General features: G+C 37.3%; 1 protein-coding gene across 1 annotated transcript in view; it reads right to left on the bottom strand.

The window, feature by feature from the left end:
- The window catches only part of FAM13A (family with sequence similarity 13 member A), a 319784-nt gene that overhangs the window by 88215 nt on the left and 204052 nt on the right, over positions 1-27517 (bottom strand).

Below are 27517 nucleotides of genomic sequence, written 5' to 3'. Positions count from 1 at the left end.
TGTAAACCACTTTAGGAATGATGCCCTAGCAATGAGAGGCACATCAGTAAACACCCCTCTTGTACTTTGTCCTCTGTAGTTACTCTACATATTAATACGGATAACATGTAAGGACATAAATAAACTTACAGAAGTAGTTTACATTATTCAAATAATGCGATAGTTTACATTCTTCAAACACAATATGAAGCTTGATATAAAAGTATTTTTAAAAGTGTAAGATATATACAATATTTTTTCCTTTAATATGGGTTTTTCTTCTGATAAATGACTTCAGAGCAAAGAATGAGTCTCAGTGTCTGCTGGAGTGGTCTTTGGATTTTTTTGATTATGCATTCATAAAATCTGCTTTTAAACAGCAATCCCCTCAATATACGATTACGTATCTATCTCTACTAATTATGTACATCATTAAACAGATAAAAGTAGAAATATAAACTATTAGATAAAATTAAAAAGAAGCTCTAATTTCTTCTTCTTATATCCCTATGGTTAATCTTGTACACCACCTGGAATATATATATATATATATATATATATATATATATACACACACATATACATACACACATACACACTACCTTTGGGGAAGCAAGTAGATAATGTTAGCTTTCCCTCTCTCTCAGCTCATTTCTTATTTTCTAAAGGATAATTGATGAAAAAAGTTTGCTTCAGTTGATAATACTATACTGGCAAAATCTTATTACAAAGTTATATTATGAAACATACAGAAACACACCTGTCATGGAAGGTGAAAAGGTCTTAACATTTTAGTTGGAAGATGGCACATAAACTATGACATACTATTTTTCATTCTTTCATGATTTTGGTTTCCAATTTCATTATAGCTTAGCTGTTCTGATGTTTCAGCTGCCAAAGATTTTAATGTTTGCAATCAGTTGTGCCAATTCTTCCCAAGTGATACATAAGTGATGGATCAGCTTTATCATCGACTCTAATGTGAGTGGACTGAGGGCAAAGCTCATAGAGTCAGGCCGCAGAGCTGAAGAGTTAGAGATGACATCTGGGAAATAAATGTCCATGTGTCTTGGGAAGAAGCTACCTGGAGCAGTGCTCTCACAGGAGGGAACTGCTTTAAGCAAAACTGGTACAAGAAGCCTACATAGTGGTTTCAAAAAATTTCTTGAAAACACTTAACAAAAAAATTATTTAAAAATGTTGGAATTGGGTTTCCTCTCAAGGATTCACTGTCAAAAAGTACTAGTTATGATCAACACTATGCAAAAAGGCTGCAGTGAAAAACGTGTAACAGTTTTATTATTATAGGAAAATTGCTTCCATGTGTTATAAAAATGGGCACTGTACTAACTACTCTTGGGCCCAGAACAGATCTTTAACTCTAACATGTAACAAGTTTTAATGAAAATTAACAAGGGTACTTTAGTGAAGATTCAATTAACAGTTCGGTTGGTTTCCTTAGAACTTTGAAGTGCTTTTGGGAGAAGATTTAGAGGGTGCAGAGTTCTAAATACAGCTGTTCCTATTTTTTGGCTAATGTTTATTCTGTGTGTGTGTGTGCTAAATTTCTTTGTAGCAAATAGAGGCAGTAAACATCAATCCTTTCTTCCTTCACATCTTTTCTCTGGCACACATTTATTCATTAGCCAGATGCTCCTTACTGGGTGCTCCAACATTAATTAACTTATGTAAATCCTCATCAAAACCCCTCCTGGTACTTGCTCCTCAACTTGAGCAAAGTGGGCTCTGAGTGGGCACATAACATGCAGGTCACACAGCTAGTGATGTCTACGTTATTGTATTACATGTTAGTCCATTTTTGTTATTCACCGTCTTCCCTTCAGTTTTAACCCATCAGAATATGGTGGGATGGACAGGTAAAAACAATTGGCGTGGGCAGCTCCCGTGGCTCAGCGGTTTAGCCCGCCTACAGCCCGGGGCGTGATCCTGGAGTCCCACGTCGGGCTCCCTGTGTGGAGCCTGCTTCTCCCTCTGGAAAGGCAGGCGCCAAATCGCTGAGCCACCCAGGGATCCCCTGCACTGAATTTTATAGGCAATTTTATGAAAAAATGATTAAGGACAATTCTTCCAAACAGAACTGAGAAAATAAACTTTTCTGCAAAATTTAGATATCAGAATACAAAACATTTGAATAAAAGTCACCATTTCTATATTTGCACAAAATGGATTTTTACTATTACAGGCCCCTAAGCATCTATTTATAAAGGTTATTTATACCCGTTCCTGGATTTACATTAATTTTAGGCATGTCCAATGATATTAAATGATTCATAATTTTTGGCCTAAATTTTAAGTTGAGAAATAACTTGACTCACTCTTAATTTTAAAAAATAAGCACAAATCCTATGAATGAGAAAGGGAATGAGTGTCATGAAATTAAGTCAATGACAAACTCTGATCATTCAATTTCCTCCTTGGTCACCAGTATAAACACCAGGTTTTAATTATTTCCTGATTGCTAACTGTGAATAATGGCCAAGCTTAAGCAGCCATTAATTTGTCTTTTTTCTCTTTTTAAAATTGGAACATACATTGAGAGATATGGGCAGCCACCTCATGTATGTCCTCATGTATGTCAGGCAATCAGGTGCTTCATGTTCTCAAACATGTGGTGATATATTCTCTCAAGACAACTACCCCTGGGAAGAATGTTTATCAAATAGACCCAAATAACTGTCCAAACCTAGGAACCTACAACTGAGAAGAGCAAGAACAGATACTATGTTTTTAGGGGGATCCCAGTCTAATGTATTATGTGGCTCAATGCTGGCAAATACACATATATTAATAACACCTAGACTTACAGTTTCTTCACAAGTTGCACTAATTTCTAACCTGAAGCTACAGAATAAAAATGTCTATCAATTTAATTACACAGCAAGCTTATATCATAAATGCATGGCACTTTCCATGTCTGAGAGAAACCAAATACTGGTGGGAGAATCCTCAGAGTGTGGTATTCAGAATGGACCTTCCACTCCTGGATCACACTGATTTAGTAATGAGTTAGGGGCAGATGGGGTTAGATAGGGAAAGATAAGGGAAAGGCCCAGAGTCAGGCTCCCAGGAATCTGTGGGCTCCCATAAACCAAACACCAAGGACACAGAAAGGCCTCACAGTCAGGCTCCTACCCATCCAAGAAAAGAGGTAAGATAGTAAAAACAAAAAATAAACCTGGCTCCCTAGCTCCAAAATGTTAGGGAGTATCCCCCCTTAATGGCTACTAAGTAATCGCAGAAATCCCAGATATAGAGAATTGTTATGGAAGAGATATTAACCAGAGAGAAGGGAACACCTTGTTTGTGCTCATGTTATTTAAAAAAAAATATATTGTTATTATGGTAGCTCTAAGTCCACCATGTTTGTTTTAAATATCTACCCTGAGGGGAATCCCTGGGTGGCTTGGTGGTTTGGCGCCTGCCTTTGGCCCAGGGAGTGATCCTGGAGTCCCGCGATCCAGTCCCACGTCAGGCTTCCAGGAGCCTGCTTCTCCCTCTGCCTCTCTCTCTCTCTGTGTCTATCATAAATAAATAAATAAAATCTTAAAAACAAACAAACAAACAAACAAATAAATAAATATCTACCCTGATATCGACAAGAAATTTACCAAGTTCCCTGGTCAGTTTCCTATAAAGGCCAGACCATAAAAGCCCTCATTGGCAACCCTGTTGGGACTCCATTCACTTTTGAGAGCTTTCTGTTATCTCTGCTTAGTAAACTTCTATCCATTTGCTTACTCTCTGTTGTCCCTGAGATTTATTCTTCGACTCTGTGAGAGAAGACCAAGCTCTCCTCTATCAAAACCACTATTCCATTCAATTCCCTTTTGAACTGTTCTGATAAATGTTCTAATTAGACCATCCTAATTGGTTATTGTGGCTGGCTACCAAAAAAAAAAAAAAAAAAGTCATCTGCATATTTACACATTTAACAAAATTTTCAAGTGATTTGAGTTTAGCTATAGTTTGCAATAGTTCCTTGAGTACTGAAGAGTATTAAAAAGTAAATGATAAGGATTAGGTTTTCATTCATGGGAGAAACTAGAAAAACAATCTGTGGGGGGGCTTAACCCAAAACAACAAGGGAGAGCTAAGCTAGGGAGCAATAGGATACAATTAAAAGTATGACGTAAACATTTTTTTCTGGAATTAGGTTTTTTCCTCACGTTGAGAATTTTCTTAGAGTGATGAGGTGAATAAAGCTAGCACATTTTCTTTCCTTTCTTCCCCCACAAAACCTCAAATGCCACACTTCCTTGAGCATTTTCAATTTATGCCCAGTCCCAGGCATGAACCTCTCCAGTAGAAATGAAAACAAGTTATTTAATTTAAATTTAAGAGCAAATCAACTTTCCTGACCAAAGGGTTAATGCAAAGAGCTGAAGCTGTTAATATTCACAGGATATGTATTTTTAGCCAACACTAAGAGCTATTATTTTTGAGGCAAAATAAACAGACAAGACAAAAAGATGTTCAAAAATTGAGAACTTTTTTCTCAATAAGATAGGAAAATATTTTTACCACTTTCTTGATCACCTAGTGGAAATTTGAAATATATTGTTTATGGGTTGAATTGTGTCCCTTCAGAAAGATATGTGGGAACATTAACTTCTAGTACCTCAGCATGTCAATATTATTTGGAAATAGAATCTTTACAAAGGTGATCGAGTTAAAACGAAATCATTAGAGTAGGCCCTAATTCAGTATAACTGGTGCTTATAACAAGGGAAAATTTGGACACCCAGACAGACATGCACATGGGGTGAATCGCCATGTGAAGACAGAGATGTGTCTGTCACAAGCCAGGGAACTCCTAGAACTAGCCCTAGAGAGGCTTGCAACAGATTCTTCTCCAGAGTCTTCAGAGAGCACATGGCCCAGTCAACAAATTGATTTGGGATTTCTAGCCTCTAGAATTAGATAAGTAAGACAATAGATTTCTGTTGTTTTAAGCCAATCTGTTTGTTACAGCAGCCCCAGGAAATGAATATATCCACTAAATTTCCTCCCCTAAATTCAGAAATAAGAACCTGCCAAACAAAGGTGTCTCCATCTTACAAAAAAGGCTGTCTCTAGAAATTCCTTTGTGGACATGCTATGACTAGAATTGATTTCCAACACTGACATGGGGATTTGATTTTCATGCTTGTAGTAAGCTCTCATTCAAATGAAGTATCTTCAATAAGTAGTCCAGATAAAATAGTTTTAAAAAAAGTTTTTCAAAGAAAAACTTTTGGCTATGATCCATTTAGAAACACATTTTATATTTTTATGCATATGCATAAAATGGACACAAAGTTAATGAAATTATTTTTACCTTGTTTGGATACTTTTTTACCTTGTTTGGATATTCCCACCGAGTGTGGAGCCCAACATGGGGACTTGAACTCATGACCATGAGATCAAGACCTGAGCCAAGATCAAGAGTTTGACACTTAACCTATTCAGCCACCAGGCCCCCCTGAGTAGACATTTTCTATTGTGTTACATTTAACCTATGTAAATTATGTAAAATACTGGTCACAACCTGCTAAATTGATTTTATGACCACTAATAGGTCATGACCCACAGTTAAAAAAAATGACCACAGTTAAAAAAACAGTGTTCTAAAACACTATGCCAATTCTACTTCTCCCTTCCTTGATATATATAATGCACACTCAATGAATGTTGTTGAATTAAGATCTATATTCCCACAGGACAGAAAGAAAACACTCTATCTTTCTCTGCCCCATTGCCGGAATCAGCTCTGGGCCAAAGTAGTAACGATTTTGTCCAATCCGGATGGCAGAGAAAGAGAGGGAGGAAATGGTCCCAGAAAAATCCAGTAGTGGGCATGACAACAGAGTTCTAAAAAGCCTTGGGGAAGACAGAGTACTTCTAGGTCTCCTTTAAATGTTCTTTACCTGGTTGAACCACAGGATAGTATCAAGAATGAGACTCGGGGGACACATGGTCTCTTTGGATTCCTTCCGATTTTATAACTGTGGCATTCTTTTTTTTTTTTTTTTTTTTAACTGTGGCATTCTTTATCAACCTGTATCCTGTCTTTTAGATTCAAAAAGCATATTTGGAGGGAACTAAGGAATTCTCTAATTCAGTCCCATTCACTTAACAACTTCCATCTCTGGACGTCCTTTTGATGAACATCATTCAGAGATTTGAGGGGAATGAGGATGTGCACAGTCAAGGAAGAGCTTCTCATCAGTGAGGGGAGGGTTCCTTTATGCTCCACTGAGTCTCTTCTTGCAGTCAGAAAGTCAGAAGTGAACCATAACTACTGCTGACTGACTGACAGCCAGGAGGCTCACACTGTACTTCACAGGGGATCTTGGCTGGAGATATGTTTTGAAGTCACAGAACAGAATTCCTTTTATTACACTGAAGTCATGTTAACAAGCCAACTGCTCTCCTTAAAGAAATTTATCCCTTATCCCCACATTTGGCCAATCACCAAACTGTGCTGATTCTCCCTAAAAAAAAAAAAAAAAAAAAAAAAAAAAAGACAAGTCTCTTGAACTTGATGTTTTCTATTTCCTTCTATTTCCATTGCCTTTGGCTTTTCCAGAACCAGTACTATTTCCCTGCTACCCATACCTGTTTATCCTTAATACTCCACCAGGTTTATACTAATTTAAGTCTCTCCCACTTTCCCATTGCTTTGGGATAAAATCCCAATGTCTAAATCTGGCACAAAAGGTCCCTTCCAATCTAACATACCTCTGTAGACTACTCACTACATTTTTGTAACTCCTCCTGTTTGTATGTGCTGTTCCCTCTGTCTTAAAAGTTTCCCCCACCTCTCTCTGCCTGGTAAATATTTCATCTTTCAGGGATGCCTGGGTGGCTCAGTGGTTGAGTGTCTGCCTTCAGCTCAGGGCGTGATCCCGGAGTCCTGGGATCGAGTCCTACATCAGGCTCCTTGCATGGAGCCTGCTTCTCCTGTCTGCTTCTCTCTCTGCCTCTCTCTGTGTCTCTCATGAATAAGTAAATTAAAAAATCTTTAAAAAAAAAATCATCTTTCAGCTCAAGTGTCATCTAATCTCGAAAGCCATCTCCAGCACCCTGGTGAGGGAGATGCTTCTTCCTCCAGGTTCTGATGTATTGTTCATAGCAAGAAATGAGCAACACAACACCAAAATTCACGAGTTCAGACTCTTGCCTCACTTCCTGGATTTGTCCAGGAACTAGCATCTTTGTACCACCACTTTGTACCACCACTAGCATCTAGAACACTCCAGGTGCTCAGTAAATGGCTGAGTAAAATTAGTATCATCAAGACTTTGCTGAGTACTAACACTACTGTTTGATGTAATATTTTGAAAACATACGCTGTTTATTATTTGTAAAATTAGTTGGGCCAGCTAGAAGCATTTTCAGATATGTGCATGTTGATTATTTTAAGTTATCTTGTTCCATTCTATTCAAAACCTAATGAAATCACAACTATGCCATGGGTTTTCTCTCATCCTTAAAGGTAAGAAATTAATTTTTCTTCAATGGCACCTTGAGGTGGGAGTTCCTGCTACTATGCCAGTAATGTAAATGCTGTAGTTTCTGTGGTGTAGAGTGAACCCAGAAAAGGATGTGTTCAGGCAAGGTAATATGGCCTTGCCACACATTCTATCTGTTTGTTCTGGCTTGAGAGCAGGAAAAGAAAATTATTTCACTGTAAGCCCCAAAGGTTGTTTGGGGCTTACAGAAATTTTTGGTTTAGTCACAAAACTATTTTCAAGGAAGCTGGAAGCTTTCATTTGTCTTTGAGATTCTTGTTCAGAAAAGTGATGCTTTTCATTGATTGCCTTAAGGAGGTAATAGTTTAGAATGCTAAATATAGTAACATTCTTTATGGGGGAGCTGACATTAGTTGATGAAAAAATATTTTTACAACATTAATAAATACGTTAAAATATTTTCTAATCTTTAAATAAACTCAAAAGAATATGAGAGGATACCTGTAGAAGAAGGAAATAGTTATTTTTACTTTTAAAAATAATTACCATTTTAACATTATTGATGGTTTGTTATTATATATTTTATTTAACAGATACTAATTTACCAAACTGTTAGGTCTGAATGTGGATTTCTTGAGGGAGACAAAAATATTCAGAAAGCAATGCAAAGTATCCTCTCATCTTTCTTCTAACAAACCCTTCCTCTGCCAGATACAAAAGCCCATTGAGCATTTTTTGAGTGACTACTATGTATCGTAGCCAATGACAGGCACTGCAGATACACCAGCTAATAAGGTATGGTCTAAATCCTTACAGAATTTATAGGCTAGGGAGAAATAGAAACTTGAAATTTGATAATGATTATGAAAAAGGATATATACAGTTACCAGGTATTGAGGGCTCACCATAATAAGTCAAGGCTTTGGGCTAAGAGCTTCATGGACCTTTTCTATGATCCTCAAAGACACCCTCGGAGAGAGTGTCACTAACTGGATTTTTTCAGATAAGGAAAATAAACCTTAGAAAGATTAATTAACCAGCTGGAGGCCACAGAGCCATGCAGAGCTGAGCTCCAGACCTTTCACTTAAGCGGTTAGAGGTTAGAGGACATGAGCCAACACTGGGAACGAGTTTTGAGGATCATAGAGGCATTACTAGGAGGAAGATAACGGATAGGGAACTCCTTAACAAAGAGAATGTGTGAAGGCAGGAGGTGGCATGCCGGGAGTTCAGCACTGTGGACGTGGCAGGTGCATGCTAGGTAGAGGCACCAGGGCCAGGCAGGCACTGGAGTTCCTGCTAAGTCAAGGAACTGAATATGAAGGAGAGTCACTTATAAAAATACTACACAGTGTATCAATGGTCTATTCTGGCTGGCGGTTGGTTCCTAATCTTGGTTTCAGGGCTATTTTAATCTAGACAGCGAAGTTATATTTCTTTCCATGATCATTTTACTGACAGCAACATACTTATGTACGATCTTAAGCTCTTTCTCAACCCTTAACTTTTTCTAGTGTCTTAATTCCATTCAATTTGATCTGAGTAAAGCAGTTCTGTTGTTTTTATTTTTTATTTTTTTCTGTTGTTTTTATTTCTATTAAGTTCAAGTTTTCTGATTTTTGATCTTATAGTTGATAAGATACATGATTTCCTGATCCCAAACTTTAAAGGTTTTATCAAATGTATCCTGTGTCTCTCCTCTTCTCCAGTGTCCAGTATTTTAATTTACTTAGGTATCTTAATTTTGAAAATCAACTATTTTGGTTTTTTTTTAACCACCCCTCTCTCCACTATTTCCCATTAACATGCCATTCTTATGCGAGAATTAAATCAGCTTTCACATTTGGTTTTGTAATAAGCTGCCTGCAGGTTATAAGGTAGTGTCCAGAAGAGGCAAATCTTTAGAGACAGAAGGTAGATTAGTGGTTGCCTAGAGTTGGGATAGGGGATTATAGGGAGATTGTGGCTTGTTTTAGTCAGTTTGGGCTGTTCTAACAAGATACCACAGATTGGATGGCTTGAACAATAGAAACATTCACTTTTCACAATTCTAGAGAATGGAAGTCTAAGATTATGGTGTCATCATGGTCAGGTTCTGGTGAGAACTCTCCCTAGCTTGCTGGCTGCCAGCTTCTTGCTATGTTCCCCTATAGTGGCGAGAGGGGAATGGGGAAGAGGGAGTACTCTGGCCCTTGTATTTCTTTGTAAGAACACCAATCCTATCATGGGAGTGCCACCTCCATGACTTCATCTAAACCTAATTACAGGGATGCCTGGGTGGCTCAGTGGTTGAGTGTCTGCCTTTGGCTCAGGGCGTGACCCCAGAGTCCTGGGAGCGAGTCCCACATTGGCTCCCTGCATGGAGCCTGCTTCTCCCTCTACCTGTGTCTCTACCCCTCTCTCTCTGTTTCTCATGAATAAATAAATAAAATCTTAAAAAAACCCCACAAAAACCAAATTACTCCTCAAATGTCCTGCCTCCAAATAACATCACACTGGGGATTAGAATTTCAACATATGAATTTGGGGGAAACACATTCAGCTGACAGCTAAAACATACAGAGTTTCTTTTGGGTAATAAAGATATTCTAAAATTGCTTATGTGATGGTTGTACAATCTAGGAGTATACTAAAAATCATTTAAGTGTACACTTTATGCAGGTGAATTACATGGTTATGTGAATTATATTTCAATAATGCTATTATCAAAAAAAGTAATTTCCAGTTCTCTTTAAAGAATAAATAATCCTGGGTGCCTGGGTGGCTCAGTTGGTTTAGCATCTGCCTTCGGCTCAAATCATGATCCCAGGGTTCTGGGACTGAGTCCACATTGGACTCTGCTCAGCAGGGGGCCCACTTCTCCTGCTCCCTCTGCTGCTCCTCCTGGTTGTGTTTTTTGCTCTGTCAAATAAATAAATAAAATCTTAAAAAAAGATTTATTTATTTATTTCTTAAAAAATCTTTCTTTAAGATTTTATTTATTTATTCACGAGGGACAAAGAGAGAGAGGCAGAGACCTAGCCAGAGGGAGAAGTAGCCTTCCTGAGGGGAGCCTGATGCAGGGTTCAATCCAGGACCCCAGGATCACAACCTTTGTGAGCCAAAGGCAGACACTCAACCACTGAGCCACCCAGGCATCCCAGTAAATAAAATCTTAAAAAAAAAAAAGAATAAATAATCCTTTTAAAAGGTTTTATACGGTATAAACTATTTGTTGGCAATTCATTCTGATCATCACATAAATATATAGGTATCATAGGAAAAAGGAAGGGTAGAAAGTTTTGAGAGTTTCAAGAAATTTGATTCCATCGTATTTTTTAAAAGATATATTTACTTATTTCGTGTGTGTGTGTGTGGGGGGGACACAGACAGAGAGAGAGAGAGAGAGAATGTTGGCAGACTCCCTGCTGAGCGTGGAGCCTGACTTGAAGATCTCATGATCCTGAGGTCATGACCTGAGCTGAAATCAAGACTCAGACAGTTAACTTACTGAGCTATCCAGGCACCCCAACTCCACAGTATTTTTAGTGACACTTCCTGCAAGCCATTCTTTAGGTTACTTTCCAATATTTATCCAGGGAAATAGAATGCAATGCTACAGTATCACCTTCACTGTGTTAAACAGTCTTGTACTTAAGGGATTGAAAGGTATTGCAAATATAAAAATTAAAAAAGAAAAGTAATATACTACTCTTTATATGTGAATAGTTTTATCATTTACAAAAAAACTGTCATATTCTATAAAATTGCCCCCATAAGTTATATCAGGCATTATCACCCCATTTTATAGATCAGGAAAATGACCTGAACAAATTCGGAAGGCTAGCTAGCTGTCAGTATCTGGATTTTTTTTTTTTTAAGATTTTATTTATTTATTCACGAGACACAAAGAGAGAGAGAGGCAGAAACATAGGCAGAGGAAGAAGCAGGCTCCATTCAAGAAGCCCAATGTGGGACTCGATTTGGGAAATCTACGATCATGCCCTGAGCCAAAGGGAGACCCTCAACTGCTGAGCCACCCAGGCATCCCTGGATATGTTTTTTTTTTTTTGATAACAAGTTTACTTCCCTTCCACTGCTTTCCCTACTGCTTTGTGCTAAATACCCAACACCTGTATTTTTTCCATGGTTTAGACAGGGTGATCCCTGGAAAATTTAAAAATGTTCTGATCTTAGTTCATAATATCTTCTTTATTTGGACTAATTAGCAAATATTTAGACTCCAGGGAAACCGTAACCATCCTATGAGAGTAGAGCTCACAGCGATCTTATTTGTTCAAATATAGACTAGATTAGTAATGAAGTCTAAGGTTAGATATACAACTCCATAAGGGTTAACCCAGATTTGAAGTGAGGCAGCTTTTAACCCCTCCTTAGACTGTCTCTGTGGAGGGGGAGGCAGGCTAGCAGGGAGTGCTGCTATCCAAGTATCAACAAGTTAGGAAAAATATGGGCTTATAGATAAATTAACTGGTGGTGTCACCACCACAGGCAGTAGAGGGCTCTCTAACACTACAACGTAAGATACATAAGCAGGACCATCATTACCTGGGGTGTTTCCTGGTGAACTCTCACACCATCCCATGTTACCAAAGTTTTCTTGTTTGCAGAAGGTTATTCTAACTACCAACACTTAGTAAGACCAGATGAATTTTGCTGAGAAGAAGTTTCAGTGAAGTGTTTCCATGCTGGGTCCCTAATACATGTTAATTAACCCTGTTTCTCTGTGTCTTCTCAAAAGAGCCAATGCAATTTGGAATTACAATGTATTTTATCATCATAAAAGAGGCAATCAGTAACATATATTGTATATCAAAATCTGACAGAGTAATGAACAAGAAAATTACATAAATGTTCTCAATCTCAGCTTCTCACTTGGGTCAGTAAACCAAGCAAAGAATAGGATGCCAACACATGAAAGCTGATGTAGATGCATTAAAATCAAAGGAATCTAAATTAATCATCAGTGTTCCTAATTTCATCTTCCATTATCATTCCTTGTGGATATAAATTGAGTTAGTAGTTAATGAAAAGTTAATCCAGCAAATCAAAATACAGTTGTGAAATTTGAGAGTTTTGTCGTAGACATAAGACTCAGGATTAAGATATGTTTCTTAGCCTATTTAAGTCTTTCTACACATAAAATAGAGATCCTATCCATAGACCCACGGTATATGAGGAAAAAAGTCAGCTGGGATATAAATCATGCAAAGAGACTGAGGTATAAATAAAGCCTAGAATCTGATAAAGCATACTATCTCTTTAATGACAGAAGGTAAATTTAGTCACCTAGAAAAGAAAACTTTTTTTTTGAAAGTAATGTCTATGCTCAGCTTGGAACTAGAACTCATGACCCTGAGAGCAAGAGTTGCATGTTCTACTGACTGCACCAGGCAGGTGCCCCAAGAAAATGTACTTCAATTCTCAATATGGTTTCTCCCCTTCTAATATTATTTTATTTTTGGGGGGGAACTTTTTCAGACGGCAAGATTGTTTATACAGGCTATACAGTGTCTTGAGTTTTAACCTTTGGTATAAGAAGTACATATAGATATTTTAGTATTTTAAAAAATAATAGAAATGATCTAAACAACTCAATAGATATATAATAAGATCCTATCTTTAAGCCATTTGAAGTGAATTGTAAGAACTGAGATCCTCACTTTACAGAGGGTGACATTCTAAACATTCAACCTCTAATTTTTTCTAAAGATCATGAGTTTCTAAACAGTTAATGCCATCCTTGAAGATCTATCTAGAAATTACATTAAGTAATGAATAGATAGAAAAACGCATTAAAGGGAACTGAAGTATTTATTTTATTCTTGGCTTTCAACCACATCTGTTACTCTCATCTCAGTCACAGATTAGCAATAACAAATTTATCTTCTACATACTTTCACAATATGCTAAGAAGGGCTAAAAAGTCAGTCATGGAAATTGTAAGCTAAGCAGACATTAGGGTAAAAAGATGCCCTCTAATAAGATTACATACTTACAAGAGATTAAATAAAACACAGGGTAATTTTATCCATGTAGGCACATCTCTATCATTACACTAATCATACTGTCCATTACTGAACTCACCACTTATACTGTAATTGGTAGTGAACCTGCATCCTCACTAGCATGTGACCTCTTTAAAGCAGAGTTTGTGTTAATTACCTTAGTATCCCTGGCAATATAAAGTATTTAATATATTCGACAACATCGTAAGTATGCTTTTCTTTCTAAAGATTTTATTTATTTATTCATGAGAGACATAGAGAGAGGCAAAAACACAGGCAGAGGGAGGAGAAGCAGGCTCCATGCAGGAGCCCATTGTGGGATTTGATCCCGGAACCCCAGGATTACATCCTGAGCTGAAGACAGATGTTCAACCGCTGAGCCACCCAGGCGTCCCTGCTTTGCTGTTTTTTAAAATTTATTTATTTTATTAAATTTTTTAAAATTTATTTATGATAGTCACACAGAGAGAGAGAGAGAGGCAGAGACACAGGCAGAGGGAGAAGCAGGCTCCATGCACTGGGAGCCCGATGTGGGATTCGATCCCGGGTCTCCAGGATCGCGCCCTGGGCCAAAGGCAGGCGCCAAACCGCTGCGCCACCCAGGGATCCCAAATTTATTTATTTTAGAGAGATTAAGAGAGAGAGAGAGATTGAAAGCAGAGGGAGATGCTAAATGCGAGCCCCACACCAGACTTGATCTCAGGACTCTGAGATCACCACCTGAGTTAAAACGAAGAACCAGACAGTTAACTTCAGGTGCCCCTAAGTATGCTTTGTTTTAACAGGTAACACTAACACCTGGTAAATGAAAGCATGGATGATGAAAAAAACACTTATAGGGTCAGGATATTAAAGATGTTATTTGGGGATGTTGAGTAGTCCAGTGTTAAGATTCTTATATATACCTGCTATCAATGGCTTTTTACACAGCTATAATCATTAACTAGAGTTTAGATAAGTGTTTCCCTGAGTGTGTGCACCATTTATGTCAGATTTGCTTTCAGGAAGCTTGTTAAAATGTACTTACTTTCTCTGTCACACCCATATTGGGATTCAGTAAGTCTAGGGACAGAGGGCAGCAGAAATAAGCTGATTTAAAAAATTAGTTCCCCAGGTAATTCTCATGCACATAAAGTAGGAGAAGCATTGGTCACTCTGCTTAATGCAAATAGGGAACATGAGTTTAACTGGTATTTCGAGCTATTCTTTTACTCACCCACTTTTAATTCAATTTCTAGCCCCTTACTGTTTTAAAACAGAACTGAGCAAAACACTCGAGGCATCAGACAGCATGCATTCCATAAGGCTCTGCAATCTTCCCTGCTTCAGGCAGTCTTAACATTGGGGGTGGTTGGCATGAGTCATCATTACTAGAGACTCACAGAAATCCTTAGCCTGAGGTACTGAACTGGGTTTGGAAGAAGCAATTATGCATAGGAACAGGAAAGTTTTCTGCATAAGTGCCTAAATTCACAAGAGATCTATATGAACCTGCTCTTTGCCTTCGGAGGGTCATAATCAAAGGCAGGAATAGGCTAGAAGTTAAGATTGCAGGCTAATCAATCAAATTACATTCTCAGAGCCAGGGAGCAGCATTCTTGAATGCAAATTCAAATTATTCCTCTTATATAGGCTTACTGATAAGGACTAACAATGCAAAATCATTCTGGAGGAAATTAGGCTAATTCAAGCTCAGGTTTCATTAACTTAACTCCCTAAGCAATTTTTGGCAATATAAAGATATATTTTCTTAATAGTTATTATATTATCAAGAAGCTTATTACGGAGTTTAGTAATAGCTAATATTCTTATTTAGAATATGACTGCTTAAGACTCTTAAGACTGATGTCATTATAAGAAAAACAAGTCCCCAACTTTACAGTTGGAAACCAAATCAAGTCTCCAAAAAGTGTACATTAGTTTTAGTCTGTTGCAAGCTTCAAGCATGTGGCCCTTTCCAGTGGATTAATATAAAAAATTTCAGATCTATCCAAAAACCACTGTCTATTCCCTTGGGTTACTAATTTTTAGAAAAGGAATTGCTGGGACACCCCATCAAGTTCCCATTGCAGAACATTTCTCAGGACAGTAAAAGAAAAACAACCACACTGGTTTCTGTCACAATATACATCTTCAGGAAACACCAGGCAAATAAACACTGAATTTTTGTCAACCTTATTTTCATCATTAAAACATGAACATTCAGTAAAATATTGGTGGTATGGTTTTTAAAACTGAAATTCCTTTTTGTCTAGATTTTTTAAGTCGTATAAAGTGTAATTACAACTTAATTTTTAAGATCCTTTTCATTAATGAAACCCTTTATGGTTTTCTTAAAGGAAGCATTTATATGGAATCAAATGGCATTGCATGTAAAGTGATGAAAGTTGAAGTATAATAACATGATTGGCAAAAGTAATTTTAAAAATCATAAAACGTGACCTTGGGCAAGTCTGAGACTTCCTCTGTGCTTCAGTTTTCTTATTGTGAAACTGGAGGACTAGACTCCAGTCATCACAGAAGTGACTTCCAGCTTTAACATTCCAAGATACATTATTCACTTATTCGTTCTCAAGAACTGGTTTTTTGTTTTTTGTTTTGTTTTGTTTTGTTTTTAGCAAGCCCCTTTGTTTAGATTTACCTTTCTTTGCTTTAGCATAAATCCTCCTCCCCACCCTCCACAATCCATACTACAATCATTTAACGAACAAAACAGAGCTGTGTGCTCAGTCATTCTTACAAAGCATTTTTTTATAAGGTGTCATTTGTGTAATATATCTATCTAAAATTATTTATGTGGAAATTCTGACCCTAACATTTATATCCATGTATTATAATGTTCTTATGGGCAGAAAATCTTTGACTACTTAGATCTGGACTCCAGAAGGGAGGGATCCGAACATGCATTTTTAAAAGGTCTTTAGCATATCAACATCCTATAAGATGAGCTGAGAGCCTGCCACAGCTTCACAACATTGCTAAGCAGCTGATTCATTTTTTTAAAAAATAAACCTGTTTGATACATTCTTTAGTTTCTGTTTGCCTTCAGATGTCAGAGATAGTTTCTCATATTTATTTTCATTCAAGGAAGGAAATAACTGAACACAACATTACCAAAGGAAAAGCATAAGACATTAGGCACAAATGTCAGTGAAAGCAGCAGTGTAACATTCAAATTCTTCTGGTCTTGGGAAAGGACATAATGTACGGCGGGCTCTACACGTTTGCAGCACACACTACTAAAATATGTCAAGTATTGGCAAAGTTGCAAGGTTTCACACTACTCAGTAAATACAGAACAGAATAAAGCGAAACAGAAAGGAAAGAATACTACCTTTGCAGAGGCATGATTTCACAGGCCATCCTTGTATAAATTTGCCAGGGACCCCTCACAAGTGCCTCTTCCACACCAATGTGGTCGTCTTCTCACAGTGGCTAAGCTGGGCTTGGGGTGTGAGGCTGTACCTCACAGCTGGAACAGCAACTTGCTCTGCAGTTAGCCAGTGTACTGCTGCTCCCAGCCTCCAAACTTCTTCAAGCAATGCTATTTTATCGGCTGCCTCTCTACATTTACACTGCAGTCCACTTTGACCTTTTGTTCCAGGGAAGCAGCTGAAACATCCAGCCAATCACAGGAGCAGCTGCTGTAGTGCTTAAAGGCGCTGCTTCTTTTGCTCCCGGCTGCTGCTGCTCCTGCTCCTCCTCCTCCTGCTGCTGCTGCTTCTCAGTGGGCTTGCCTAATTCTGGTAACTCGAAACTTTCCTCTTAGCAAATCCACAGACAAGCTTGTCAGTCTGGAGAGAGCAACCAATAACTGCAGCAAGAGCAAAGAGTCCCTTACTTTTCAATGTTACAGGGACTGCCAAGGAGGAAATCCATTTGTCAAGGAAAGACATTGCCTATGAGACTAAAGGTTTCAGTGACAGAAGGCAAGAGCTAAGCTCCATGCCCTCTCTTCCTTTAAAACAAAAACAAAAACCAAACAAACCACTGGCATTGGAAGGCATGGTACTTTTCTAGAAGGAAGGCATGCTTCTAGACCCTTGCCCTACCCACATTTATTTCCTGCTAATGTTTGTTTACACTGCAGTGGTTACTAGTCACTGGTGACATCACCCAAGGCACGTAGCTCACACTTCTGGGGAGAATACAAGTCCTAAGATTGTCCAACTTCTCAAGGGATCAAAGTGTCTCCTCTCATGGAAGTTATTTCAACTTACTATCTCTGCATTTTGTCTTTATAAAAATGGAATGTGTTTATTTGCTTAATCATTTTCCTCTAAGGACATCAACAACATGTTTCGGTTGGTATCTTATTTATGTTTTTATCTAGTGATTTATTTATCCATCTAGCTATTTATTTTTTGCAAGTAACACCAAATCAATTTTTCCATAAAGTTTGCTAAATGCCTGCTAATTATCTGGCCTTCTCTTGCAGTTTTTGCTTCAGTATTTAATACTTAGCGTTATTCTGAGGAACATAATTGCTAATCCATAGATTTCAAGTAGAAATACATTTTAAAAAGATTTCTTTCACATCATGAGGACTACAAGGAGCTATAAGAAAGCCTAGAGCATCGCTTTTTATAGAAGAAAGGGCAGAGGAGCAGAGTCCATGGTGTTGAAAAACAGTGGGGGCTTAAAAGTCCAAAAACATAACTTTTTCCCCTGTTGTTTTTCCCAATTTTTTTCACAGACCATTCTTAATTCTGAATTTAGAACACAAAGTCCCAGCATGTGTCCTTTTCTTCACTGTACCTGCTAATGAAAACATTTCATTGTCTGACTAAATCCTCTACCATATTTATGAAATGATTAGTCATCCTGAAACATGTGTTCAGATATTAAGACAGAATAATAACAACTAAAATCAGCCTTTTAAAACAGAAGTCGACTTACATCCAGAATTTTCTTTAATTGAAATTGTCTATGTATTTTTTTTTTAATTTTATATTTGGAAATTCTGATTTGATTCTACAACTTAGTTCTGTATATTTGCCTAAGTTTATTTTTCAAAATGCCTTTACATCTTAACACTTCAATAAACCACTTGAGTTGGAAAATCAACTATTATATATCATAACACCTACTTTATTGACGAGTACACTAGGTACTAGAAAATTAAGTAATTTGCTCAAATTTACATAGGAAGTCAGTGGTAGAACAGAAACTGTATTCAGAGCTTCTTGGGTCTGCTCCAGAATTTTGCCACATCACAGTGTTCACTCTATTCTGTACGTAAACGAGTTTTTAAATATTTTATCAGATCTGATAGGTTGGGAAATACAGTTGGCCCTTGAACAGCATGGGTTTGAACTGTGCAGGTCTACTCACAGAGTTTTTTCAATAAATACAGTACACGGCTATAAATGTATTTTCTCTTCCTACTGATCTTAACATTTTTTCTGTAGCTCACTTTATTATATGAATACACTGTGTACTACATATAACATATATACATATAACTTACAAAGGCTGTTAGTCGACTATTCATGTTCCAGTCCACAGTGGGCCATTAGTAGTTAAGTTGTACATGCATATTTGCACAGGGGGCTGGTGTGTCTAACCTTCATTGTTCGAGGGCCAACTGTAGTTAATTCAAATGATAGAAGTAATATTTTTCTTTTCTGAATTTTATGAACATGTCAATACTAAATGGCTAAACTAAGTTCAACAATAAAGGGCCCATATAAAAATATGCTAAATCAAACTACAATTTACATTTGATATATACTAAATATAAAATATTGATGGACAGGGGCATTCAAATTTTAACATCTGATTCCACTTATGTTTCGTGATAAATTAAGTCTATGAGTGAGAGATGTCAACAGTTATTTTAAAAAATTACCAAATGCTGGAACTCATTAATTATATGCCTTTTCAAGTTTCTATCATTTATTTATAGCAATTCCTCCTCCCTTGAAAATTTGGGTTTTTTTCCTGGGCATTACTTGATGATCATTTAGGAATCTGGACCTGGGCTGCAGCTCTTCCTGTCTACCACATCCACCGCCAGAATCCTTGATGAAGTATATACCTTTGTTACTTCTGTTCCCTCCATCCTCATGTCAGTTCCTCAGTCAGCCAGCAGGAGCACTATTTCCTGAATTCAGCCAGTTCTAACTCCTCAAACACGGATACCCTGACTGCATTTGCTCCACACTTAGCCCCTTCCCAGCATCACTTAACCCCCACGCTTCTGCCTCCCCCATTCCTCCTCCTCTCCCTTAGCCCTCTCTTCAGTAACAACTGTTCTTCTGTCTCCAGAGGATAACCTGCACCTAAACCAACTGGCATGCAGCTTTAAAAAAGGCACATTCCTGGCTCTCCTCAGCATTTAGTTATTTCTAAAACGGGTTCATGGGCTTCCTCCGCTTCTTCACCCTTTCTAAATCCTGCCAGCTGGGTTCTCTACTGCCAGACTGCTAAACATTGCAAAAGAAAGTCACAGAACTCTGGCAACTAGTGATACTAAAAATTCATGCTATTTAACCTCAGCATGAACCTCAAGACTGTGTGGCAATCTTTTTAGTTATCTTTAAATGATTTCTCAGGGCATTCCCATAGAAACTGCTGCAAATCTTCAGTGCCACAAATCTGAACCTCTCTCAGCAACTCGTTACCTTGCCCCTTAAATTTATTGAGAAAGCCAAGATCATCAAATATGAGTGAGCACCTTTGGTCTTTGTTACACTTAAGGGTTTAAGTGCACCCCTGCTCCATATATACATATAATGTGACATATATATATGTCACATACATCTTGCCCTCTTCTATTTGACTTCTTCCTAGTCTAGAAGAAAAGCTCTCACTCACAGGACTCCAATTTCTTATCTACCTTTTGGATCTCACCATTTCCTCCTTTCTCTGGAAGAAGCCTGATCTCTCCTAGATCTTAAATCTGCCCCCTTCCCGTAGGCACCTGAGTAAGTGTCTCCCAGTGGCCCTACACTCTGGTGCTGCAGTGATGTCTCCCCTCCTTCCCACTGACAGACTTCCCCAAAGCTGACCTCTGCTGTTCCCACTTCCGCAGAAAGACCTCACCACTTTTCTGAAACTGCTTTAAGGCCATCAATGCTCTTTTCACTGTTAAATTTCAATGCCTTTTCTTGGAGTCTTTTCTACTCTTAACTTTTCTGAAACACCCACCTTCAGTTTTTTGCAAGTCTTTGGCTCCCTATAATCTTTTCGGGGATTTCCCGAAATGTCTCTGATTACTCCATCCTCCTTTGTCTTTCTTCCTCTCTTACCCCCTCCCCACCTTGCCTTCTCAGCCCAGCACCATTCAGTACAGACATATTGTTAGGGCTTAATAATATGTGCTCTGGAATTAATGCTCTTGTGGAATGGATCCTACCTCTACCACAGATGAGCAGTGTAAACTTGGGCGGGTTGTATGCAAAGCTCTGAAGTTGCTCTGAGGAATAAATGAGATCATGTGCATAAAACCTGAAGAATACTGCCTGGCAAATAGTTAAGTGTTAAGACATTATTAGTATTATTATCCCAATCAACAATTTCAAAGCCTCATATTATCTGATCTTCACATTTCTCCTCCTCTTGGCCCTCTTGTTAATGATGTTGTTATTCTCTTTGAGAATCAGATTCAAAGCATGAGTCATCTTTACTTCTCCTCCCTTGCTTTTCCTTAACTAAAGCTGTTGACTGTCCTGTCTCTTTAATCAGCTGGCCTTGGTCAACTGCAATAGGATGATGATCCTTCTGCCTCCATTCAACCTACCTCTAACACATACATTTCACTATCAGAGTGAGTTTCCTATTGTGATTATGATCTGCTTACTCATACTCACTCTTCTGCCTAAAACCTTCATTAGCTCCCACCATCTCTTCAATGAACCCCGATTCTTAAATATGATGATTAAGACTTTCTACCAATGAATCCCAATTGAATCCTCCAGTTTACCTGCTTGTATTTCCTAAAGAAATCACTCTAGATGAACCTGGACTCTATTTCTGAATCTCCTCTAGATTTTTCTACCCCAAACATTTGTTCATGCTGTTCCCTCTGGACTATTTTCCCATTCCACTTTCTTCTGCAAAATTCTATGCATATGTCAGTCAGGCTTCAGTCCGTTAGAAGAAATCTCTTTCTCCTTTTAAGTCCTACAGCCCTTTGCAGCTCTAATGATATTTATCTTTTCTCCCCCCCCCACACTTTTATTATTATTTGAATCTAAATGTTATTTCCCTATTGTAATATAAGATCTCCAGGATAAGAACTCCATCTCTCTTCTAGCAACTACACAGAATAGACAATAAATGCTGAATGAATGAATTGATGTGATGAGTTACTCTTCTAGAAATGGAAGCATAGCTCCTTTAGATTTTAGTTTATTAAGCAGTATTTCCAGCCTATATCCCACTGTAGGCCTACACTTAAAGTGAAGTAGGTGCCTCATGCAGGTTCTGAAAAAGAATGATAACCAATTACTGATGAAAGAAGTAAATCACTGAGTTTACACACTGATGTACAGTCACAGAGAGGTACAAAGTAAGATTCCATCCAAAACTTTTGAAAGCTTTTAAGTATTTTACATTATCTACTTTTTCCTGGACTATTTCCTTTTCTACACTTAATCTGGCTTGCAGACTTCTAATTTTCTTACATAATTTCTTCAGCAAATTCCAAGTGTTTGGTAATATGTGTGCTTGCCCTTGTGCTATCAAAAGCAACAATTGCTCCAAAAATGATGTGGCTTCATTTATTTTCAATTTCAACATCAATTTGAAACAAAGAACCAAGAACATTTCTTGGCCACATTATTTTGCTTTCCTATATTATTTTAAAATCAGACTGATTTATTTCCTAAGACAAAATGACATATTAAAACAATTTCTTTCTTACAAGGTTGGTACAAGGTGCTTTTGAGGTTTCTTCCTCATATTTTTATCAATCTTTGTAAAATGCACTAAGAAGCAACGACTTTTACAAGATAGTCACACAGTATTCATAAACAGTGATAACTAAATCAGAGTTTTTCATAATCATAAAATTTAAAATTTTTTAGGGTACATATTTTTAGGGCACATATAGTTTAGATATTCTGGTATTGCTGCACAGGATCCTGATTAAACCTGCTCTCTGACAATCTGTGTTAGAATGCTAGTGAATTCCAGGTGTCAGAGAACATTAGCCTCATCCAACAACAAATGCCCAAAAAAAGGGGGGCGGGGAGTAGGAACTAGAGAGGTGGTATATGTAAGGCAACTAGCATTTCTTAAGAATCTATGTTGTGCTCATTTTAATAGATGTGGAAATGAAGAAGTTAATTCACTCGAATACTTAGCTTAGTAAGTGGCTGACATGAAGCTAGCTAGCATCTGAATGTTGTAGCATTTCCACTATATAATATAGCTCTTACAGATAATAAAGTATTATGATTACCTGTTGATATTATATATTATCAATAAGCTACAGGAAATAAAGAATCCTTTCTTTTCTTTTGGTCTGAGGCTTATATTGAAGTGTATGTGTGTTGTGTGTGTGTGCGCATGTGTAGTGGTAGCAGTCAGTTGTACTTGCAATGGGGGAAGGAAGTGGTTGGGGTGGGCTGTTGAGGGAAAGAGGAAGATAGAAAAAGATGGAAAAATTAAGCTTTGGGTGGCATTTTTAAGTGTATTCCTCTTATTAAGAAATGAATATATGGAAATGACAGATGGGCTGTCAGTTGTTTTTATGTAAAAAAAAACAAAAACAAAAAAACAAACCCTACAGTATTTAAGAATAATTACTAAAACCTCACAATAGATTTATTTTAGAAATCAAAACAGTGACACTCAGAATAGGCTCAATGCAAGTGGAACAGGGAATTTCTAGGGAATTTCTAGTTAGGTGAACTATTTCCTTCTGTAACAACAGAAATCAACCTGCTTGCATAACTTAAGGCTAAATAAAAAAATAAGAAAATCAACAATTGTTTTCTCATTTATTAGACTTATCTATAGTAGAGGATTGCTGAAAAAAAAAACAAACAAACTCCTGTGGGGATAGAAATTATATAATTAGTTTTCCAAAGATACTTTATAAATTCAAGTGGCAGATCATGCTTTTAAAATTGTGGCTGGCTTATTTTATTAAACTATATTGGACCAGCCTTGCTGGACCTCAAATGGCTCAGAGGGTTCAGGTGCTAAAATCCTAGAATGGTGGTGGTGGTGCATGTGTGGTGGCAAGGAGAACACCGCTTTAACAATGAGGCATGGTTTCCAGGCCTCGACACCTGGAGATACAATATTCAGGCTGTCCCCCTGACAGCTTTGACTTTACAAACTGGTTCCAACATTCCTAATATAGGAAATAAAATTTAGAACATTCACCAAGAAGACTGTGTAATGATTTCAAATCAAAAGACAAGTGTTTATATTTCATAATACATGAATACACAGTTTTATAGAAATTCATATAGAAGCTTTCTCTATTTTTTTCTAAAAAAAAAAAAGTAAATTTCTTATAACAACTGAGGGACTGAAATTTCTCCATAAAAAGTGGCTAAAAATAAATTCTTTGAGACAACTTACGTAATTGTTCCCCAACTTTCTGGGACAGAGAAAAATCCACATTTTTGCCAGATGGAATCTCAGTTAGTGATCACTGCCAATAAATAAGTGCTCGAGCACATTTTCCTGGAATGGGACTCCGTGGGCATGACTTTCACCAAATGTCCCTTGGGAGTCCAGATAATAGTGTTTCTGTTCTTATAAAATAAGTCATGTCCCATACAACAGCTGCGGCCACACCTGAGATCAGCCGCCTTAAATTGTCCCAGTGAACTTTCACCCTGTTAAGTGATATTTCCTGGCAGAGGAGAAACAGGTTTCAACAGAGCTTCCTTAGAGAAATGTCAAAGTTGTTCAGTGTGATATGGTAATCAACAGTCTAATTCTGTATCCATATATCGTAAAATAAACCTCATACGTCTGAGACTCGAAATACTGAGCACAAGCACAAAAATCTCTCCATGTCAATACACTGGCTGATAATATTTATTTACTTCAACACAAAGCATTGTGCTTTGCTTTGAAGCAACCCAATAAATAAATACGTGAAAATATATTTAAAAACAAAGTTACAGGAAGTAGCGATTATTTGTGCTGCCAAGAATTGGTCACATAAAAAAAAGGATCACAATCATGGTGCCTTAAAGTATCCACCTCCCTTATTTTTTTTTAAAGTACTTTCAGAGAATTGAACTCATTGCATTATTTGTGCATTATATTTTCTCTTTGTAATGCTATTCGTGTGTAGAGTATTAGAATTCACTATGAAACAAAAAACTTAATTTCTCATTGAATTTTAGTGAGAAGATAAATTGAAAAAAAGAAATTTCATACAAATTAGGAAATAAGCAGATGTATGCATAAATTACTAAGTAAAGCTAACAAAACCAATGATCCCCTCCACAGGCAATGCAATTGAATCACTATTTAAAGAGATAAAGAAAATGCATTGAAAAATAAATTATAATTCCACATTAACTTTCTAAAATATTACTTCAGGAAGACAACTCTCAAACACTAATCAATCTAAGTGTAAAAGTCTAGAAACAGCCTAGTAAGATATATATTTTGAATAAATATAAGTACTTCTGGAAATAATATCATCTTAGATTTTAAATCACTCTATAAGAAACAAATAGTATAGAATTTGGCCAAAACAAGCAATAACTGAATGGATTGTCACTAAGTGTAAATGAGATAATATTATCTCTTTCTTCTTTTTCTGTCCATTAGTTCATGACCAATGCCTATTATTTTTCATGCTCCCCAACCTCCACCCATTAAAATTTTTATTACTTAACCTCTGAATAATGGCTTTTTCTTAGTAGGTTTTGCTGAATTTAGTCTTTTCCACCCTAAATCCAGATTGTATAGATTTGAAATTTCCAAAACACATCTTTAAAAATGTCAGGAAGCTCTGAAAGTTTTCCATAGCTTACAAAGTAAAATCCAAATTCTATACACACAGGGCCCTTCTACTATACTCCTCTGTTTTCACACTCATCACTTTCCTCTCCTTCACTGAAACTGGGGGTCTGGGCAAGTTGAACTGTCCTTGCCTACTGTCCTGTCTGCTTCCTGCAGTTTTTATATCAGGCATTTCCCTGAGCCTGGAATTCCCTCCTGGCCATATACCTACTGAAGCAAAGTTCAGTCTGCCTGGGTTTCTCAAATGCTGCCCCTTCTGATTTCTCCATTCAGGGGATTTATCCTGAATGACTAAAGCCATAATTGCCAAGTCCAAAAGGAGTCGTCACTCTACAGGACTTTTCTAATTTTTTTTTTTAATTTTTTTTTTAAATTTATTTATGATAGTCACACAGAGAGAAAGAGAGAGAGGCAGAGACACAGGCAGAGGGAGAAGCAGGCTCCATGCACCAGGAGCCCGATGTGGGATTCGATCCCGGGTCTCCAGGATCGCGCCCTGGGCCAAAGGCAGGTGCCAAACCGCTGCGCCACCCAGGGATCCCTACAGGACTTTTCTAAAATTTGACAATTACTACTTCTTCCTTGAAGCATTTGTCATCCTTGATTTAAAAGACAACAAAAACATTTTTCTTATTACAAATTACACAGAATATGTTTGTGTAACAAATTTACAAAATACAGGCAAAAGAGTAAAACACAATCCCATCACTTAATCAGTGTTCAATGCAACTATATATATTCCACTTTTTTTCTATTTATGTATATAATATATAACATATATAATTATACATATAAAGATGGGACAATGTGAAGGTAATGTCGCTGAACTAACTGTACACTTAAAAATGCTGAAATGGTATATTTTGTGTATATTTTGTCACAATAAAAAAATAATGGATCATGTACTATATACTATTTTATAACATATTTTATAGTAATATATTCATATGATATTTCTAATCCTCAAAAATATTTTCTATGCTTATCAGATTTTCATCCATGATGATGATACTTTTAATCATTTGGTTCAAGCAGTGACTGCCAGATTTCTCCACTGTAAAAGGAGAAACAGTCTGTGAGATGATCATTTGAGATTGTGGAAGTTTAGATTCCAGATACATTGTGAGCATCTACTTTGAAGGCAGAGACAATAGGATTTGCTGGTGGACTGACTGAGAAAAAGTAGAGAAATCTCGGATTTTTGGCTCAAGTAACGGGGTGAATAGTGACACAATTTACTGAGATGTGAAAAACTTAGGTAGACTTGGGACTGCCTTTTTTCATACAGAAGTGTGATTGGGAGGCCTATTTTATATAAACTGAGTATGAGATATTTATTAGATATCTGAATGGACTTATCAGGAAGCCAATAAGTAAGACGAGCCTCATGGGCATATGAAATGTGCAATTTCCTGGGACCCAAGCTGAGTTTAATTATCTAGTGGTGTCATTTTGAAATTTTTAATAATTTTTAACAAAGGGGCTCCACTCTTTCACTTTCGATGGGGAGGCCACCCCAAAATTTAGTGGGTGGTAGCACCAATTGGATATGGGAATTGGGAGTAAGATGGAGAGGTTGGAGGAAAACCAACCTTTGGAAGGTCTGGAAACAGTCTGGAAAAGAAAACAGATTTTGCAAATGAGACTAAAAAAGAGTATCCAATAAGACTAGAGGGAAAAGAGGATACTGTGGTATTGCAGAAGCAATGCGAAGACAGTTCTTCATAAAGGAGTTATCAGTTGGGTCAAATGCTGCTGAGCTACAGTAAGGTGAGGACAGTACACTTATCTTTGGATATGGCAAATGGAGATTGTTGGTGTCCTTAAAGGAACAATTTCAGTTCCTGTTGTGTGGGTTGAAGAGCAGGAGGAATGGATATGAAGACAGCAAGTATACATACTCCTTCATCAGAGATTTGCTTTAAAGGAGAAGAGAAATACTGTTTCTGGGGAAGGATTAAAAAAGTGTTGAGAGCTATGACAGTGTTGTTTCTACCTTGTGGGAACAATCTAGAAGAAAGAAATTGATGTCATAGAGGAGGAAGTTGATTATTGGAACACAGTCCTTGAGTCAATGAAAGGGAATGGGATTGGGAAGCCCAGGTG

Source organism: Canis lupus, chromosome 32 (genome assembly GCF_011100685.1).
Source record: "Canis lupus familiaris isolate Mischka breed German Shepherd chromosome 32, alternate assembly UU_Cfam_GSD_1.0, whole genome shotgun sequence".
Taxonomy (NCBI): domain Eukaryota; kingdom Metazoa; phylum Chordata; class Mammalia; order Carnivora; family Canidae; genus Canis; species Canis lupus.
The sequence above is the reverse complement of the archived record's forward strand: the minus strand, read 5'-3'. Positions and strand labels throughout refer to the sequence as shown.